The sequence below is a fragment of the Pristis pectinata genome, chromosome 14, assembly GCF_009764475.1.
Source record: "Pristis pectinata isolate sPriPec2 chromosome 14, sPriPec2.1.pri, whole genome shotgun sequence".
Lineage (NCBI taxonomy): Eukaryota > Metazoa > Chordata > Chondrichthyes > Rhinopristiformes > Pristidae > Pristis > Pristis pectinata.
Genome location: NC_067418.1, coordinates 41,267,794 through 41,287,402, shown reverse-complemented (window position 1 = coordinate 41,287,402; position 19,609 = coordinate 41,267,794).

Sequence of the window (19,609 nt, the reverse complement as noted above, 5' to 3'; positions counted from 1 at the left end):
AATCTGCCCATTTGTTACTATGACAAAAATAGTATTTGTTTTATCAATGTGAAGACACAGCAGGGAATCTCAAATAATGGCACTAAAAATTTTAACAGTCATGTTTCTCCCTACAAGTTATAAAGGAGAGCTTAAAATCTTTACCAGTCACACAAACTCATCCCTGGTGTTCTTATCGTTTTCTCTCTGATGCATTTGTCTTTATCATATCTATTTATGATGTAGGCTATCCTCTTATCTCAGAGATTACTGACTTTGCAAACAGAAGAACCCCACTTAAGAATCACAGAAGTTATTCTTGCTATAACACAAACAGAAAATACCAGAAAAACTCAGGAAGTCAGATGGAATCTGTGGAAAGAAAAGCAGTACTCATTGTGTGTCAGAAGCAAGTAATTTTCAGCAGGAGGGAAGGTTTGGGAGGGATATGAAGAACAAAGGGAATGTCTGTGATATGGAGAGTCAAAATGCCTTAGTGGGGACAGTTATTAGCACATTAAACTTCTAGGTCTGTGTAATGAGTTGTTAATGGTAAGGTGCTGAGACTTGCCTGGGGGCTGGACTAATGTGTGTAGGAAAAGAAATAAAAAAAATTAAAATGGAAAATTCAGCAAAAACTAAGCAAGTCAGCCACATCTGTGGAAAGAGAAACAGTTAACATTTTGGAGCGGGACCCTTCATCATTCTTGCTGAATGTTATCCAGATCTTGAAGAGTTCTGGGAATGAGAAACCTGACCATTTTATTATAGCTATCCACTGTTGGATGTCCATAAGACAACTAATTCACGTATATAAAACAAATGCCTTAAATCACTTGGAATTAAATCAAACCCTATATGAAGAATACAGTTTGACGCAAGTGTATAGTATTTGGAATACACTAACTGATATATAGTTCTATAGTTTTCAAAACGGAAATACTTGAAGGAAAAAAGTACATGACTATGGGAAAAGAGCGACATAAGAGATTCTGCAGATGCTGGAATCTGGAGCAACACACACAAAATGCTGGAGGAACTCAGCGGGTCAGGCAGCATCTGTGCAGGGAAATAAACTGTCGACGTTTCGGGTCAAAACTCTTCGTCAGGACAGATCAAGACCTTTCTGATGAAGGGTCTTGACCCGAAACATCGACTGTTTGTTTCCCTCCATAGATGCTGCCTGACCTGCTGAGTTCCTCCAGCATTTTGTGAATATGGGAAAAGAGTTGAGATTTTTCCTCAAAACAGCTAGCACTGTGACAATAGACTAAACAGTCTCCTTCTGTGTTGTTCTATAAAAGATACCTCTATATGAATAAGGTTTCTTAAACCACCAAGATTTGAATTTGTAGAAAATATCCCTGCAACTAAGTTGGAAAAATTAAGCAATTTTTAAAAAAAATTCTTGCTAACACATGAATTATGGTCCTTTGGTCTGGAAGCTAGAAGATAAACACCTCAAAATCTTTTATCAAATTATGCCTAAGGAAGTATCAACATCTACAGAGGAGAACATTGGAATAAAAATTTAAAACCTTTTTCTCTTATTCCCTTAAACAAAATGGTGACTGAACACTGCTTAGAGGAAGAAGTACCAAAATGTTCCAAGAAGGCTATTCAGCAAAGCTTCAGTGTTGTCTGTCTCTGTAAAGGCATCGTTTACAAAGGAAGGGCAGCCAATGAGTCACATCTGGCCACAATCTGGTTTAATCAAGGATCCAGTCTCAATGGGACTATTTTGGAAGCACCAACAATGCATACCTAGGGGTTTCCCAGAGCCTCAGGCAATAAGCATTGCACCTAGGAGGAGAGCATCATTAATATGACTGCTCAAACAAAAACTGCATGGTGTTGAACTAGAACCTGTTTAGTGCTACTTATTATGCAATAGGTATCCAGAAGTACTAAATGGCCACAAAGGACCACAATCTCAGGCATTACACACAATGCCTTGAAAGAAGAGCAAAGGTTGGAAACCATTCCCAATGGACCAATTTGATATCAAGAATCTAAATTGATATCGATTTCTCCAATGCCTGTTAAGATTGAGCACCGAGATTCTCTTTGAAGTCCTGCATTATTCTTCACAGACTAAGAATTCATTGAGCTCTGTTGTACTCTATCTATATCCTGGTGCTTGGGAGAAGGCAGGGAAAGGAAGTGGTCTCATCAGATCCAGGGAAGTTCATGGCTTCTGCTTAACATGTCCACCCAAAGGTAAATGAAAGAATTTCCATTTATATTGTAGCTTTCACACTATTAATGTAATGTAGTTTGACTCTTGACAACAAATGTCAAACCCTCGCTTTTAAGTTTTGGTTTGAAATTAGTTTAAATATAGAGGGATACGGGCGAAACACGGGCAAATGGGATTAGCTTTGGTGAGCACCTTGGTGGGCATGGAGAGTTGGGCCGAAGGGCCTGTTCCTGTGCTGTATTACCCTATGACTCTAAATACAACATTCTCTTTTTACATATACTTGACCAGGTTATAGACATTACTGTTAAACCAAAAACACACTGCGTAATAAAAAATACTATATTTCTTTTCACGGGTAGAGCCATAATCATGCTGTTGTTGCGTTCCCATCTCTCCTGCTTGATAACAAAAGCTCCTGATCATTGTAGTCTGTTTCTCATGAATTCAGGCATCGATAATTATGGCATGATCAATGTTATTGTGAACATCATGCTCAGAGAGGATGTATTCCTCCAAAACAACAGATGCCAACTGTTTTTCATTTTGACTTCCATTGTTCCATCCCTTATTTCAAAACTTCCTCACTAACTGTTTACCAGTGTGGCCATGAAAACAAGTCAAGAAACTTACACTTCCTGTCTTATACATCTTGTCACTTAAGAAAACACCTAAAGCATAATGAAAAGTAATCTGATTTCAGAATTTTGTTGCCGCCACACTTGTAATTATGCTCATGTCTTCTGTAAGTATTAGAAAAACGTAACTGCTATAGTGGTTCAACAGTAAGTGGCAAAAATGGGTTGTTATCCTTGCGAATGGTATGTGTAATTCATCCAACCATTTTAATGCCCAACTGGATTTATTGAAATTTCCACTGAAAAACAGCCATCATCTTAAATCATATTCCACCAACATGCCCAACCCATGCTAAGACTAAGTGTAAACCATGATCATCATGTGGTGTTGACTGGTAGTTGGATACTTCATCCCAGGATCAATGATGAACGATTTCACACAGTCACAGTGTGAGTTATGACTCCATGGATGTGCATTCCATCTTCAAATTGGATCATCATCATAATTCTTACATACTAGTCCAATGTTTGTACATAATCAACAATTGTAATATCATCACTATTACCCACATTATCATGTCTTTACGCTCATAACTAAAATATTGTATTAATTATCAGACAATTTCTCTGCACCCTCTTTGCCTTGAATTGTTTAATGTGACGGCAGTGACAGCAACGGCAAAAAAACATGATCCCATGTTCATGGATTCATTGCCGCAAGCAGCCTAATGATCTTATAAAAATTAAATGGCTGGAGGAAGGGTCTCTACCCGAAACAATGACCATCCCCTTCCCTCCACAGATGCTGCTTGACATGCTGAGTTCCTCCAGCAGTATGTTTTTGCTAATGATCTTGTATGACATGGGAAGGGGAGGTCAATAATACACCTACCAACATCTTGTTTTGTATAATACTCTGACTCCCTCCATGTACCCTCATGAGTGCCTTCAGCCCAGCCCTCCTCTCACCAACTCTCTTTACACATCACCCCTCCTTTTCTGCCCGTGCACATACGCACATCACAATTGTCCAACCATCACGGACCCTCAGACCTGCAATTTCGTGGCTCTCCTCCAATAATTGCCCTGGAAAAAAAAGCTCTCCTTCCACTCTCTGATATATTGCAATACTCTTACTCCTTATCACAACACAGGAGGCCAATCGACCCATCCAGTCCATGCCAGCTCTCAGCAGAGCAATCTTATCAGTCCCACTCCTCCTCATTTATTTTCCCTGTAGTCCCATAGCTTATTCTCTCTCACATGCCCATCAATTCCCCTACACCAAACCAATCAACCTACCAGCATATCTTTGGGATGGCATTTCTCATTATAAATCTCTCCTTTACATCCTCACAATAGAAGAGGTCACAAAGCACGTGGGAGAGGAAGAGAATCAGAAATGACAAACCTTCAACTATTTCCTCCCTTACATCTGCAGAAGAGGAGGTCTGGCAATAAAAGGCATGGTAGACTGCAGTCGGCATTGGTGACTGGCGGGTGGGATGTCACAGATACTTGTGACCCAATTCAATATTCACTGGCCACAATGAATAAAACATGAACCAAAATTAGCAGCAAGTGAAAAATGAGCTTGTGCATAATGATAACTTTAAGCATTGTTACCACGACAGCTCTATTTCATTTCTTTAATGTGGCTGGATAGTGTTCACCCAACAACCGGTGTGTGCAGCAGGACAATGACAACGATGCTTCAAAGGGTGACTCAGTGGATGCATCGACACGGAACTCGTGCATTGTGCACCAGCTCAGTTATTCCAGAAGATGGTTGGATTGCCTTTTGGTTAAATCACATGTCACAAGTGAGCAAGAGCAGATGACAGAGACAGGACCATCCTCCTTCTCATTGTACTCTTCATCATCATAAGAGTTTTCCATTGCTTGTGTCCTCTATGTCCAGCTATCTCTTCAGCGCAGTGCACAGAGCACTTGCTGCAAACATTCTTTTGATCTTGGCTGAGGCGTATTGAAGACCACCTCCAGTTATGTCAGCATACCTGAAGTGTAGCTTCAGCACGCTGATGCCTTGATCGGTGAGATTTCATTAATCTGATGTGTTTTCAGTCTTTATTTCTCGTGCTCCTCACAAATGTCAGTCATGTCTTGGAACAGCCTGTCATGATCAACAAGTAGCAAACAACAAACTGCTATAAGAACTCAGTGGGTCAGGCAGCATCTGTGGAGGCAAAGGGCTGGTCAAGATCTTGCAGCAGGACCCATGCAGAGTCAACCATCCCCTTTGCCTCCACAGATGCTGCTCAGCCCACTGAGTTCCTTCAATAGTTTGTTGTTTGCGCCAGATTCCAGCATCTGCATTCTTTTGTGTCTCCATGATGTACAAGTAGATAAGGAAGTGTAGACTGATGGTCAATAAATGCTGTGTTACTGCTACCAGGGAGCCTTGCACGTGCCTGCATGAACAACTCGTAATGGTTGGACACCAGCTCTGCACATAAATAGAGTGGAGGTCCTTATGGTTTATGAACATTTTTTTAATGACTTTGGGATGTCTTGACAAGCAAATGTGTCGAGCTTGTAACTCCCCTCAACTGCAAGAGGTCAGTCAGAGGAACAAACTGAATGCTCTCTTGTTCTGGCTGACCCCATCAGTGGCAAAGTTCATTCAGTTGACCATCTTGCCATCAGTCACCTGCTTTACCCGCAGTTGCCAGCACATCCACGTGAATTTTGCCACAGGCAGCTGCAGGGTGCAGTTGATAAATAGCTGCAAATTTTGACAACTCCATCGCAAAGGTTGTAAGTTTCTCTCCAGTAGTTAGAAGCATATCTCCAAAGTTTTGCATCCAACCTCTCCACACACCTTTTGTGAAGAGAATCTGTCTCAGAGGCATTCAAGAAAGCAGCTTTGGGGCTGCAGAACTGACAAAACTTCCTGTGAAATTTTTAATCCCACAACCCTTTGTCCAATTCCTCTGCTCAATCGCCTTTGCTTCATCAAGGAGTTCCAAGGAGCCTGGGAAACCCATGGGCACTGATTTAAACCACAGACTCCAGTAAATAATCCTCTTAATTAGGGATTACTAAATTGAAATCGCAAACCCAGCTATCCTGAGAGAATTTCCTGACTGCAGCCTGATGCACTTGATTAAACATGAAATGCAACAGGATGGCATTGGGTTTCCAACACTGTGTCATTTTTACAAAAGCAATATACTGTGAATGCTGGAAATCTGAAATCAAAACAGACAATGCTGGAACCACTCAGTATCTGTAGACAGGGAAACAGAGTTAATGTTTCAGGTCAATGAGTCTGATGGAAAGTCAATGGTCTGAAATGTTATCCCCATTCCTCGAGAGTTACAATTCCTCCCAACACCTTCAAGCAGTAGACATGCACAAAGATAATAATACACCGTGTTTTATTTCCCTAAGAGAACCGTCCACTGTTCCTTTCCTGTTCTGGATCCATCTATCAGTTGTTAAAAAATGGTTTGAGACCTTTAAAGTCTGTTTCTCGTGAATAGTAATTATGGCATGATTGCTGTTGTGAGTAAGACACTCAGAGAGGATGTATTTGAACAAAACAACAGATGCCAAGTGTTTTTCATCTCGTCTTCCATCGTTCCACTTCTTACTTCGAAACTAGCTTGTTTATCAGTGCGGTAATGAAAACAGGTGACACCAAACTCAGTCATTTCAAACACCCAGAGCAAGGTGTTGACCAGTCTTTTCCACCTTCACAGCCACACATCCTCTGCCCCCAATTCCACCCAACCTGTCCAACCAAACCATAAATCACCCTGAAAATAAACATCTATCCATGATTACTACTTAGAAAAGACAAAAACTTTAATCACAAGGTTAAACCAAATTCTAATCATATATCAATATAAATACATAGTCAGGGTATCTTTTTACCAGGGTATACCAAAGCACATCACAGACAGCTAAAGTACCTAGGACGTATGGCCACTGTTATACAGTAAGAAATACAGCATCTAATTTGGTTAAAGCATGGTCCTACAAACAAGAAGGAGATAACAACCAGTCTCTATCTTTGTAATAGCACAGCCATGCTTATTTTTAAACAAAAGGCAAATGTTTATTATCACTTACTCTTGTATTTTATTATTACTTTTCGAGTGCCTATTTATCAGTCAGGCACAGCTTTTTTGGTAGGATAGGCCACATTTACAGTCCAAACCACTTATGATGGCCAATCACAAGAAAAATATTTTATTTTAACCTCATGTAACCTGAAACTGATGTTTGAGGGTGGTTTGATGGATGGCACAACATGGTGGGCCGAAGGGCCTGTTTTGTGCTGTATGGTTCTATGGTTTAAAGACACAAATGCTATAGTTCTCATTGCTCCATGTTGTCTCTTTACTGCTTCATTTGCTATCCTCCCTGTGAGTCCCTTTAACATATCTCCAATGCTCCTTCCTACCTTGCCAGACCTGCACCCACTAGTACAGTATCGCAGTGTTATACAGTGGCTGACATATGCCCACCCATACTGCACCCAGTTGTTGCACAATGACAAACCTTTGCCCTCCAGTATTGTACCCAGCGGTGTAGATGACAGATCTGCACCCATTACTGTACCCAATGTTTTACAATGACCTGTGCCCACCAATACTGTATCCGTGTTGTACAGTAACTGATCTGTGCCCACTGTACTCCATTATATAGTGACAAATCTATACCCACCAGTACTGTACCTGTGTTATACAATGATAGAGCAGTGCCACCTGTACTGACCCCCAGTGTTATAAAGTTTCAGACCTGTACCCACCATTACTGTACCCATATTTTATTGCAACAGACCAGTACCCACCAGTAAAGTACCCCAGTGTTTTAGACTGACAGACCTGCAGCCACCAGTACCGCACCCAAGTATCATACAGTGACAAAGCTGTACTCACAAGTACTGTACCCTTGTACAGTGACAGATCTGTGCCCACCAGTACGGTACCCCAGTGTTATACAGTGACAGACGTGCCCACCAGTACTGTACCCCAGTGCTATACGGTGACAGACCTGTGCCCATCAGTACTGTACCTGTGTTATACAGTGACAGACCAGTGCCCACCAGTACTGTACTCCAGTGCTATAGTGACAGATGTGTACCCATCAGTGCTATATATTCCCCAGTGTTATACAGTGACAGACCAGTGCCTACCAGTACTGGTACCCCAGTGTTATACAGTGACAGACGTGTGCCCATCAGTGCTGTGCCACAGTGTTATACAGTGACAAACCTGTGCCCAACCAGTATTATATGTACCTTGGTGTTATACAGTGAGAAATCTATAACTACACACATGCCTGATGGTGTCAAGGGCTTCTCCTTTTGAGTTTGGTGTCTAGGGGTTCTATCAAATTTGGCACATTTGTCCCTACTTTAGAAGGAACGATACTGCCCTCCTGAGGAACTGATGAGTACTATAGCTTGTGAAATTCATAGCAGAGTCAGTGAATCATGGAAACAGACACTTTGGTCCAATGTATCCACACTGACCATCAACCACTAATTTACATTAATCCTATGGACAGCTTCTATTCCACTGTTATAAGACTATTGAATGGTCCCCTTGTACAATAACATGGAGTCTTGACCTCACAATCTACCTGTCATGCCCTTGCACCTTATTGTCTGCCTGCACTGCACTTTCTCTGTAACTGTAACACTTTATTCTGCATTCTGTTATTGTTTTTTCCCTGTACTACCTCAACGTCCTGATGTGATGAAATGATCTGTATGGATGGCATGCAAAACAAAGTTTTTCACTGTACCTCGGTACATGTGACAATAATAAAACAATTTACCAATTTATTTTATTCTCCCCACATTCCCATCAACTCTCTCCAGACTCAACCACTCACCTACACACTAGGGGCAATTTACAGCGGCCAATTAACCTACTAACCCACACGTGTTTGGGATGTGGGAGGAAACCAGAGCATCTGGAGGAAACCGATGCAATCACGGGGAGAACGTGCAAACTACACACAGACAGTAACTGTGGTCAGGATTGAACCCAGGGTCTCTGGCGCTCTGAGGCAGTGACTCTATTTGCTGCACCACTGTGCTGCCCCAAGTATCGGCACAAGTATTCAAAGGAAATATTCTCACACCAACTTTCCACACAAACAATGAGCTGGTTTTTGTTGATTATTACTGGGTAAAGGTATCCAGGGATGAGGAGCTAAGGCCAGTCATGTTGAGGTTCAAACCATTCACGTTTCAATCAAACTCCACATCTCTGTCTCAGGAGATAGGTTAGCCACAAACATCCACTATAAACCCACAGACTCCAAAGCTAACTTCCTCCCACTGTGCCTCCTATCAGGACTCCATTCCATTCTCCTAGTACCTCTGTCTCCATTGTATCTGCTCCGATAACGAGCCCTTTCACACAGATATCTCTGAAATATCTTTCTTCTGTGGCTTCCCCACCACTGTGGTTAACAAAACCCTTGACCACATCCTATTTCCACCCCAAGTAGCAACTGATTCAATGGCTCATCCTTCACAAGTTCCACTGCCTTCAACGAGATCCCACCTCTGGATATATTTTCCATTCACCTACCCTTTTGGTATTCTTAAAGGCCAGCTCCCTTCACAACTTCATGGTAGCCTCTTCCTTCCCCACTAACCACTCCCCTTCTCATTCTATTTCCCCATGCAACTGCAGGAGGTATAACACCAGCTCTTTTACCTCATCCCTTCTCACTATACATGGCACCAACAGACCTTCCAGATGAAGCAGAGATTCACTTGCTCTTCTTCCAATTCATTGTATGCATTCAATGCTCATAACGTGGCCTCCTCTACATTGGAGAAACCAACTGGAGGTTGGGCGACCATTTTGCAGAGTACCTGCATTCTGTCCGCAAGATTGACCCTGAGCTTCCAAATGTCTGTCACTTTAATTCTCCAACCCTCTCCAATCCTGACTTATCTATCTAATGTATCTTATGTATCCAACAAGACCTGAGGAACAGCATCTCACCTTCCATCTGGGCACAGTGTGGATTTTAAAACTTAACATTCAATGACTCGAATTGAACAATTTCTGGTAATTTGCTTTCTCTGTTGCATCACAACTGGCCAGTTCTGCTCCAGGTTATACATTAGACACAGTTTTTCCCTCTTCACTTACACTGAATTTCCTATAGCACAGACCCACATTTCACAGCTTTTACATGTCTCTTTGACTTACTAACCTATCAACCTGATGATTTCATTGCAGTTTATTACAACAATAACCCCAACCAGAGATGTTCCCATTGTCCTATCGTTGCGGAAGAGTATTACACGGACTCGGCAGGCATCTGCTTCAAAAATCTTTATTGTAGCATGATATCATGGAGAGCTCAGACTCCTAAAAGCAGAGTTCTACAGCTCTGCCTGACCAAGAGATTACAACCTCTATTTATATCACAAGAGTACATGACTACAAGCATCCAAGCACAAATAGTGGTTTTGAATAGCGGAAATAAATGGCAGAAGTGAGCAACCATGGTTTCAGCCTTAGTCTAGCGCTCTTGAAGAACAAAATATAATCAGATTGCCACATCTTGCGTGGGACATGACAAACAAGACACAGAAGCCCGTGGCAAAGTTCATCACCTACATCCTTGGTTATCGGCAGAACAAAAGTTAACTCACTAGCTCCCTTCCTGCAGAAATTCGAGAACATTCTCGATCGTCTTTCACATTTCTCCCACAGTTCCCTCATTGTTGATCTTTTAGATCAACACACCTCGTCCTCTTCTTCATACAGAGGAGTGTACCCTTCTGGGAAGGGACATTCAAGGCTGGGGTACACTTCCTCACCCCAACTACCTTTCTGGACCACCCAGGGCAGCATAGGAACCATCTTGGGACTGCCTCCGTCACCTTAGAACCTTTTGACTAAAAGGGTCCACAGACACAGCAGGGCCCATCTTCACTTTGTTCAGCATAAGAATAGCAGAGGGACAAGAAGGTATTATAGGTCCAACCCTCCCTTAGCATCACTCTCCCCAGCATTAGACCCAACAGAAGCCCCTTCATCTTCTTTCAATTGGTGGTGCCGCTTGCACCTCGTAGCATGGACCCAATCCTCCTTTCCATTGACCTTTAGGGCCGTTCGAGTGGTCAGCAGCACAGTGTAGGGTCCTTTCCACCTAGGAGAAAGGGATTCCTTGCTTAGTTCTTTTACATATACCATGTGTCCCAGCTGAAATGGATGAGCCCGGCCATTTACGAGAGTATGTGACTACAAGCATCCAAGCACAGAGAGTGGTTTTGAATAGCGGAAATAAATGGCAGAAGTGAGCAACCATGGTTTCAGCCTTAGTCTAGCACTCTTGAAGAACAAAGTATAATCAGATTGCCATATCTTGCGTGGGACATGACAAACAAGACACAGAAGCCTGTGGCAAAGTTCATCACCTACATCCTTGGTTATTGGCAGAACAAAAGTTAACCCTCTAGCTCCCCTCCTGCAGAAATTCGAGAACATCCTCAATTGTCTTTCACATTTCTCCCACACCTATCATCCCTCCCTAACCCCCTTTGGAACTTAAAACACACTTGGCTTCTCTCTTTTCTGGTTCTGTTGAAGGGTCTTTGACCTGAAGCACCAACTCTGTTTCTCGTCCCACAGACCTTGTTTACAGCATTTTATGTTTTTATTTCAGATTTCCAGCATCTGCATTTCCATGATTTTCACATTTTAAATTAGGAAGCAGATTGTGAACTGAATGCCTGACCTCCAGTCTCAAACAGCCACAATATTTTGCTTTCCTTATAACATTCACCAACAGTCGAAAAACCAGGAGGTTTTTTAAAAACATGTTGATTGAGAGACTTATGTTGATCTCGATACAAGAACACCTTGCACTTCTTCAGCGGTTTAATGGCACCACAACTATCTACTTGGACAAGGTAACAGGCCCTGAGTGAATATTCCTATTCACAAGCCAGCATCTGTGACAATACAGCACTTGCAGAGCATCTCTCAAGTCTCTGAGCCAGAGTTGTGAGGCAGGACTGTGAACTAGGTCAAGCCAACAAAAAACTCAAAATTAAGCATACGCTTACCATGTGAAAAATGCTCTGAATGTAGAAATGATAAAGATAGTGTGATACTTAGATTAACCGCAGACCGTTCATTCCTTATTGGAGTGGAACTCCTCCTGCCCAAGATTGATGATCATCTGCCCTTGGGCCAGGGAGTTTGTTTCAGCATGGCCTCTGGGTGCAGTCTGTCTCTGGAAGCCAAGCTTCTGGCACCATGGTCCAGCACAGCTCAGGGTAGGTTACCTATTTCAATGCAGGAGGCCATTCAGCCCACCACGTCCATACTGGCTCCCAGCAGAGCATTTCCATCGGTCCCATTCTCCCTGTAGCCTTGCAGCTTATTCTCTCTCACGTGCCCATGAGATCCCCTCTGACTCTTTGGCAACCTGCACTCTTCAGGGATGATTTAGAATAGCCAGTAAAAATACCAGCACATCTTTGGGATGTTGGAGGAAACCAGGGCACCAGAGGGAATTATACAGTCACAGGGAGAACGTGTATAGATCTTTATGTCTTTGCACTGTACTGCTGCCGCAAAACAACAAGTTTCACGTCATATGTCCATAGAACCATACAGCACAAAACAGGCCCCAGTGATAATAAATCTGATTCTAATCAAACTCCACATGGACAACCCCAAGGTAAGGATCGAACCTGGGTCCCTGTAAACGTGAGGCAGCAGCACCTTCTGTTGTGACACCATACTCCCAGTCTTAGTGTAGCGTCTGTCTCACTACTGGGTCTGTCTCGGTGAGGGGGTGGTCCATCTCGGCACAGGCAGCCAGCAGCATTCATCTTACAGCTTTCGCAGATGACGAAGCCACTTCACTGGTACATTGACTGCCAAAGTTTCTACTACTCACAAAATCTCTGAATGGTTACAGCACAGGAGGCCAGATGACATATCAAGGTTGCACTAGCTCCAGTTAAGAGCAATCCAACAAACCCTACTCCTTGCTTTCTCCCATTGCTTTGCAAATTCATTCCTTTCAAATAATTATCCAGCTCTCCTTTAAATGCTGTGATTGAATCTGCCTCAATTACTACCCATGACAGTGCATTTCATACCATAAATACTTAGCTGTTCAAAAAGTTCTTAATTATTTCAGTTTTGGTTCTTTTGCCAATCATCATCATTCCCTTCAATAGGATTTAGACACAATTTCCTGAAACAACCCTGGGATCTCCCGATATGCCATCATAAATACTAAAAAAACTAACCACAAATATAACTTGTATAAAATAAATATTTCACTACAGAGACTGCATACCATTGATTATTTTCCTTTCCTTGAAAAAAATGACATCTGTGAACAATATTACCACCATTACTTATTCACACACATGAATGTCAGTAATAGAAATAATACACAAAATAGTCAAACCTCCTGGACCTTTTGGAGTCTTCCACAGAACACCGAAATGAGGCAAATGCAGCTGAATCAGACCATAATTTTCTAAATCCCTGAAGAAATTGTGCCTTTGATAGGAAAATTGCAGATGCCGCTCCATTAATTAAGGTGACTACAAACCAATGACCTTAATGTCTGCTAAGTCATTAGAAACCATTATCAGAGACAGACCAGTAGAAGCTTATCAAAGAAATTTGATTTATTAGTGAATACAGAACTCTATATTTCCTTATTACATAGAAGGAGGCTATTTCAGCCCATCAAATATGCCAGTTCACAGAGCAAAAATATTCCCCACTAATTTTCTCTGTAACCTATTCTCCCCACGTTCCCATCAACTCTCCTGTATCCTACCACTCACCTATACATTATGGGCAATTTACAATGGCCAATTAACCTGCCAACCCATATGTCTTTGGGAAGAAGCCAGAGCACCCAGCGGGAACCCATGCAGCCACAGGGAAAACCAACAAACTCCCCGCAGATACTGTTGGACAGGATTGAACCTGGGTTGCTGGAGCTCAGATGCATCAGCTCTACTAGTTGCACCATTGTGTCATTAGTTGACATTTTTAAGGTCATTGGTGGAGAGGTGTGCATATATAGATGTTGCCTGTATTGTCTTCCAGAAGGTGTTGAATAAGGTTCTACACAATGAGTTATTAATGAAAATTAAACAAATGAAACTTTAATTAATATTATGCATGGGATGGTAATTAGATTGGAATAGGTGATGGGGATAGAGCTAATTGGTTGGTTGGATCTAGCAAGTGGTAATTCAAGATTCTTTAGTATGATTTTGCAATACATATTATCAGCTTGGATAAAGTTATATCCAATTTGTAATTGGCCCTGAATAACAGCCACAGATGGATACAGGAAATTACAAAAGAATGCAGATAAAATGAGTGGAAAAGTCAATGATAGATTACTTTTTTCAATTTAAACACCAGGGACCGTCAAGGGAGAAATGATTTTGCTATCTCTGTGCTTAGGGTGGTAAATGCTTGTGCCTAAGCATAAAAAGTAATCAAAATGCCATCATAATGTTGGCCTTATCTTAGAGGTTAGCCACACGGGAAGTGGTGTTCCAGTTGTTCAGAGCCTTGGGTAGAGACCAGGTGCAGTACTGCATTCCGTTCTGGAACTACTCCTCAGGATGGGTATGATGGCCCCAAAGAAGGTACAGCACACGTTCAATTAACATGCCAGGGCTTAAAGGATAAAATTCTAGATCATTTTCTATAACTAAAAACAGAATGCTCCAAGAACTCAGTGGGTCAAGTAACATTTGTGGTAGCAAAAGGTGTAAGTTGATGATGTGGGTTGAGACCCTGCATCAGTACTGAGATGGAAGAGGAAAGGTCAGCAGTAAAGAGCAGTATGAGGGAGGGGTGAGACAGAGGCTGTTAGATTATATGTGGAACCAGATGCGTGTGAGGAGGCTGATGGACAGATGGAACGAGGTGAGGAGGTGGGGATTTGGGAAGGGTGAACAAAGGGAGGAGAGAACCATAGAACCATACAGCACAAAACAGGCCCTTCGGCCCACCGTGTCGTGCCGTCCATCAGACCACCCTCACACTACCTAACCCCTTCCTCCCGCATATCCCTCTATCTCACGTTCCTCCATATGCCTATCCAACAAGCTCTTGAACCTGTTCAATGTATCTGCCTTCACCACCACCCCAGGCAGTGCATTCCATGCACCAACCACTCTCTGGGTGAAAAACCTCCCTCTGACATCTCCCCTGAACCTCCCACCCATAACCTTAAAGCCATGCCCTCTCGTCTTGAGCATTGGTGCCCTGGGAAGGAGGCGCTGACTGTCTACTCTATCTATTCCTCTCAATATTTTATATACCTCTATCATGTCTCCTCTCATCCTCCTCCTTTCCATTGAATAAAGCCCTAGCACCTTAAGCCTCTCCTCATATTCAATACTCTCCAATCCAGGCAGCATCCTGGTAAATCTCCTCTGCACCCTCTCCAACGCCTCCACATCCTTCCTATAATGAGGCGACCAGAACTGAACACAATACTCTAAGTGTGGCCTAACTAGAGTTTTGTAAAGCTGCATCATAACCTCACGGCTCTTAAACTCAATCCCGCGACTTATGAAAGCCAACATCCCATTGGCCTTCTTAACTGCTCTTTCCACCTGTGAGGCAACTTTCAACGAACTGTGAATATGAACCCCCAGATCCCTCTGCTCCTCCACACTGCCAAGTACCTTGCCGTTTACCCTGTACTCTGCCCTGGAGTTTGTCCTTCCAAAGTGTACCACCTCACACTTCTCCGGATTGAACTCCATCTGCCACTTGTCAGCCCAGCTCTGCATCCTATCAATATCCCTCTGTAAGCTCCAACAGCCCTCCACACTATCCACAACACCGCCTATCTTAGTGTCGTCCGCAAACTTACTAACCCAGCCCTCCACCCCCTCATCTAAGTCATCTATAAATATCACAAAAAGTAGAGGTCCCAGAACCGATCCCTGCGGGACACCACGAGTCACTGCCTTCCAATCCGAGGGCACTCCCTCCACCACAACCCTCTGCTTTCTACATGCAAGCCAATTCCTAATCCACACAGCCAAGCTTCCTTGGATCCCTCAGCCTCTGACCTTCTGAAGAAGCCTACCATGAGGAACCTTATCAAACGCCTTACTAAAATCCATGTAAGCCACATCCACCACACTGCCCTCATCAATCTTCCTGGTCACCTCCTCAAAGAACTCTATCAGGCTTGTGAGGCAAGATCTTCCCTTCACTAAACCATGCTGGCTGTCCCTAATCAGTCCATGATTCTCAAGGTGTTCATAAATCCTATCCCTTAGAATCCTTTCTAACAGCTTAACCACCACAGACGTGAGACTCACCGGTCTATAATTCCCTGGCCTATCCCTATTACCTTTTTTGAACAAGGGGACCACATTCGCAACCCTCCAATCCTCCGGCACCACCCCCGTAGACAACGAGGACTCAAAGATCCTTACCAGCGGTTCAGCAATCTCCTCCCTAGCCTCTCGAAGCAGCCTGGGGAAAATCCCATCAGGCCCCGGAGATTTATCTGTCTTAATATATTATTTAACAACTTCAACACATCCTCTCTCTTGATATCAACAACCTCGAGAACATTACCCCTACCAGCACTCCCTTCCGCATCATCAAGACCCCTCTCCCTGGTGAATACTGAAGAGAAGTACTCATTGAGAACTTCTCCCACTTCTGCCACCTCCAGGCAAATTCTCCCACCTTTGTCCTTAATCGGACCTACCTTCACCCTAGCCATCCTCCTACCCTTCACGTACGTGAAAAAGGCCTTGGGATTTTCCTTAACCCTACTAGCCAAAGCCTTTTCATGTCCCCTTCTAGCTCTCCTCAGCCCTTTCTTAAGTTCCTTCCTCGCTACCCTATATTCCTCACGGGCCCCGTCTGAACCTTGCTGCTTATACCTCACGTATGTTACCTTCTTCTCCCTAACAAGTCGTTCCACCTCTCTCGTCACCCACGGTTCCTTCACCCTGCCATTCCTTCTCTGCCTCACCAGGACATATTCATCTCTAACATCCTGCATAAGATCCCTGAATATCGACCACATCCCCATGGTACATTTTCCTTCAAAAAGGACATCCCAATTTACACTCCCAAGTTCTCTCCTTATAGCCTCGTAGTTCGCCCTTCCCCAATTGAAAAACCTCTTGTCCTCTCTGCACCTGTCCCTGTCCATGACAATTTTAAAGGTTATGGAGCAATGGTCACTGTCCCCCAAATGCTCACCCACCAATAAATCCTTCACCTGTCCCGGTTCATTTCCTAAAACTAGATCTAACATGGCATTCCCTCTAGTCAGCCCGTCAACATACTGCGTCAGGAATCCCTCCTGGACACACTTAACAAATTCTGTCCCATCTAAACCTTTGGCACTAAGCAGGTTCCAGTCTATATTTGGGAAGTTGAAGTCTCCCATTATAACAACCCTGTTATTTCTGCTTCTCTCCAAACACTGCCTGCCAATCCGCTCCTCTATATCTCTACTGCTACCGGGGGGCCTATAGAATACTCCTAATAGAGTAACTGCTCCTTTCTTGTTCCTTAACTCCACCCATACGGACTCTAGAGATGATCCTTCTACAACATCCATCTTTTCCACAGCCGTAACAGTGTCCCTGACCAGTATCGCCACCCCTACTCCTCTTCTCCCCCCTTCCCTATCCCTCTTAAAACACCAAAAACCAGGAATATTCAATATCCACTCCTCTCCTGACGTCAGCCACATCTCAGTAATAGCCACGATATCATAGTCCCCCATACTTATGCAAGCCCTCACTTCATCCCCCTTATTCCTGACACTTCTTGCATTTAAGTAAACACACTTCAGTCCATCTATCTTACTACTTTTACAGCCTGTATTCTGCTTCTCCTTCCCCAAAGCCTCTCTGCCTGTTTGATCTAACTTTTCCCCATTCCCTTCTTCCTCTGACCTACTCCTCCGGTTCCCTTCCCCCTCACAAACTAGTTTAAACCCTCCTGTACCACCTTAGCAAATCTCGCCGCAAGGATATTGGCCCCCTTCTGGTTCGGGTGTAACCCGTCCTCTCTGTACAGGTCCCACCTTCCCGAGAAGAGATCCCAATGATCCAGAAATCTAAAACCCTCCCTCCTGCACCAACTTCTCAGCCACACATTTATCTGCCACCACCTCCTATTCCTACCTTCACTATCACGTGGCACTGGCAGCAATCCTGAGATTGCTACCCTTGAGGTCCTGTTCCTCAATTTTCTGCCTAGCTCCCTGAACTCACTCTTCAGGACCTCATCCCCCTTCCTACCTATGTCATTGGTGCCAATATGGACCACAACCTCTGGCTGCTCTCCCTCCCACTTAAGAATTCTGTGGACCCGATCAGTGACATCCCGGACCCTGGCACCTGGGAGGCAACATACCATCCGGGATTCATGCTCACTGCCACAGAACCTCCTGTCTGTTTCCCTGACTATCGAGTCCCCTATCACTACCGCATGTCTCTTTCCCACCCTTCCCTTCTGAGCAGCAGTACCAGTCCCAGTGCCAGAGACCTGGTAACTGCAGCTAGGCCCCTGCAGGTCATCCCGCTCAACAGCTTCCAAGGCAGAAAACTTGTTACTGAGGGGAACAGCCTCCGGGGCTCTCTGTCCTGTCTGCCTGCCTGACTTCTTCTTCCTCTTCCCTCCCCTGACCGTCACCATTCTATCTGCCTCCTGAACCTCAGATGTACCTACCCCAAGGGGGGTGACTGTCACCTGATGCACCGTGTCTACAAAACTCTCTCCCTCCCTTATGCTGCGCAGTGTTTGTAGCTGCGACTCCAGCTCATCAACTCTGAGCCGAAGTTCGTCCAGCCTCAAGCACTTACTGCAGATGTGGCCATCTTGGACCGCAGCAAGGTCCACGAGTTCCCACATCAAACAGCTGCAGCACACCACCATGTCCTCCATCTGACTACCTTTTTTTTCCCTAGTTAGTCCCACCTACAAATCTATAATGACCAAAAGCTAAACCTTGCCTTTACCTACTTACCAGCTACTTACCCTCCTTGCCCCTTCGCGCCGAAGCCCCTTGAGCCAAAACCCAGAACACTCTGCTGCCACTCACTCCGCTGCCCGCTCTCTAGGCTGTTTGCTTTTTAAGCTGCCCGTGCCGCGCCTGCGCAGTCCAACCCCCACTCGACTACTTAAAAAACTTACTAAAAAATCTAAACCTTACACTAAAAACCCTAACAAAAAACTAACCCTTACACCCAAAAACCCTAATAAAAGTGATAAACAGAGAAAACACTTAGCTGCTCCGAAGTCCTCCGAACCAAAGCTAGGTGGACAATTGACTGTGTGTGGAAGGTGAGCACCATGAATGTGGGTTACCTGAAACTGGAAAATGCAATATTCATACTACTGGGTTGTAAACTACCCAAGCAGAACATGAGATGTTGTTCTTCCAATTTGCATTTGGCCTTTCCATAGGAATGAAGAAAGCGGAGGACAGACAGGTCAGTGTTAGGAAGGAGAGCCAAAATGACATGTGACCAGAAGCTCGAGATGGCTGCTGTGGACAGAGCACAGGGGCTCCACAAAATGATTGCCTAGTTTACACTTGTTTCCTCTTACGTAGAGGAAACCACATTGCAAGAGTTGGCAAACACCTTTGCGAAGTACCTGCACTCTGTCGGCATTGGCCATCTCAAGCTTGGCCTTCTCTATTGCTACAGAGAGGCCAAACAAAAAGGCCCTTCTTCCATCCATGCTCATTAAACCTAGCTGTCCTTGAATCTGATTACCTTTCCTTCAATGCACTTCCACCCCAGCTCTTTGATCAGTAACCACTCAGTGTGAAACTCATCAAG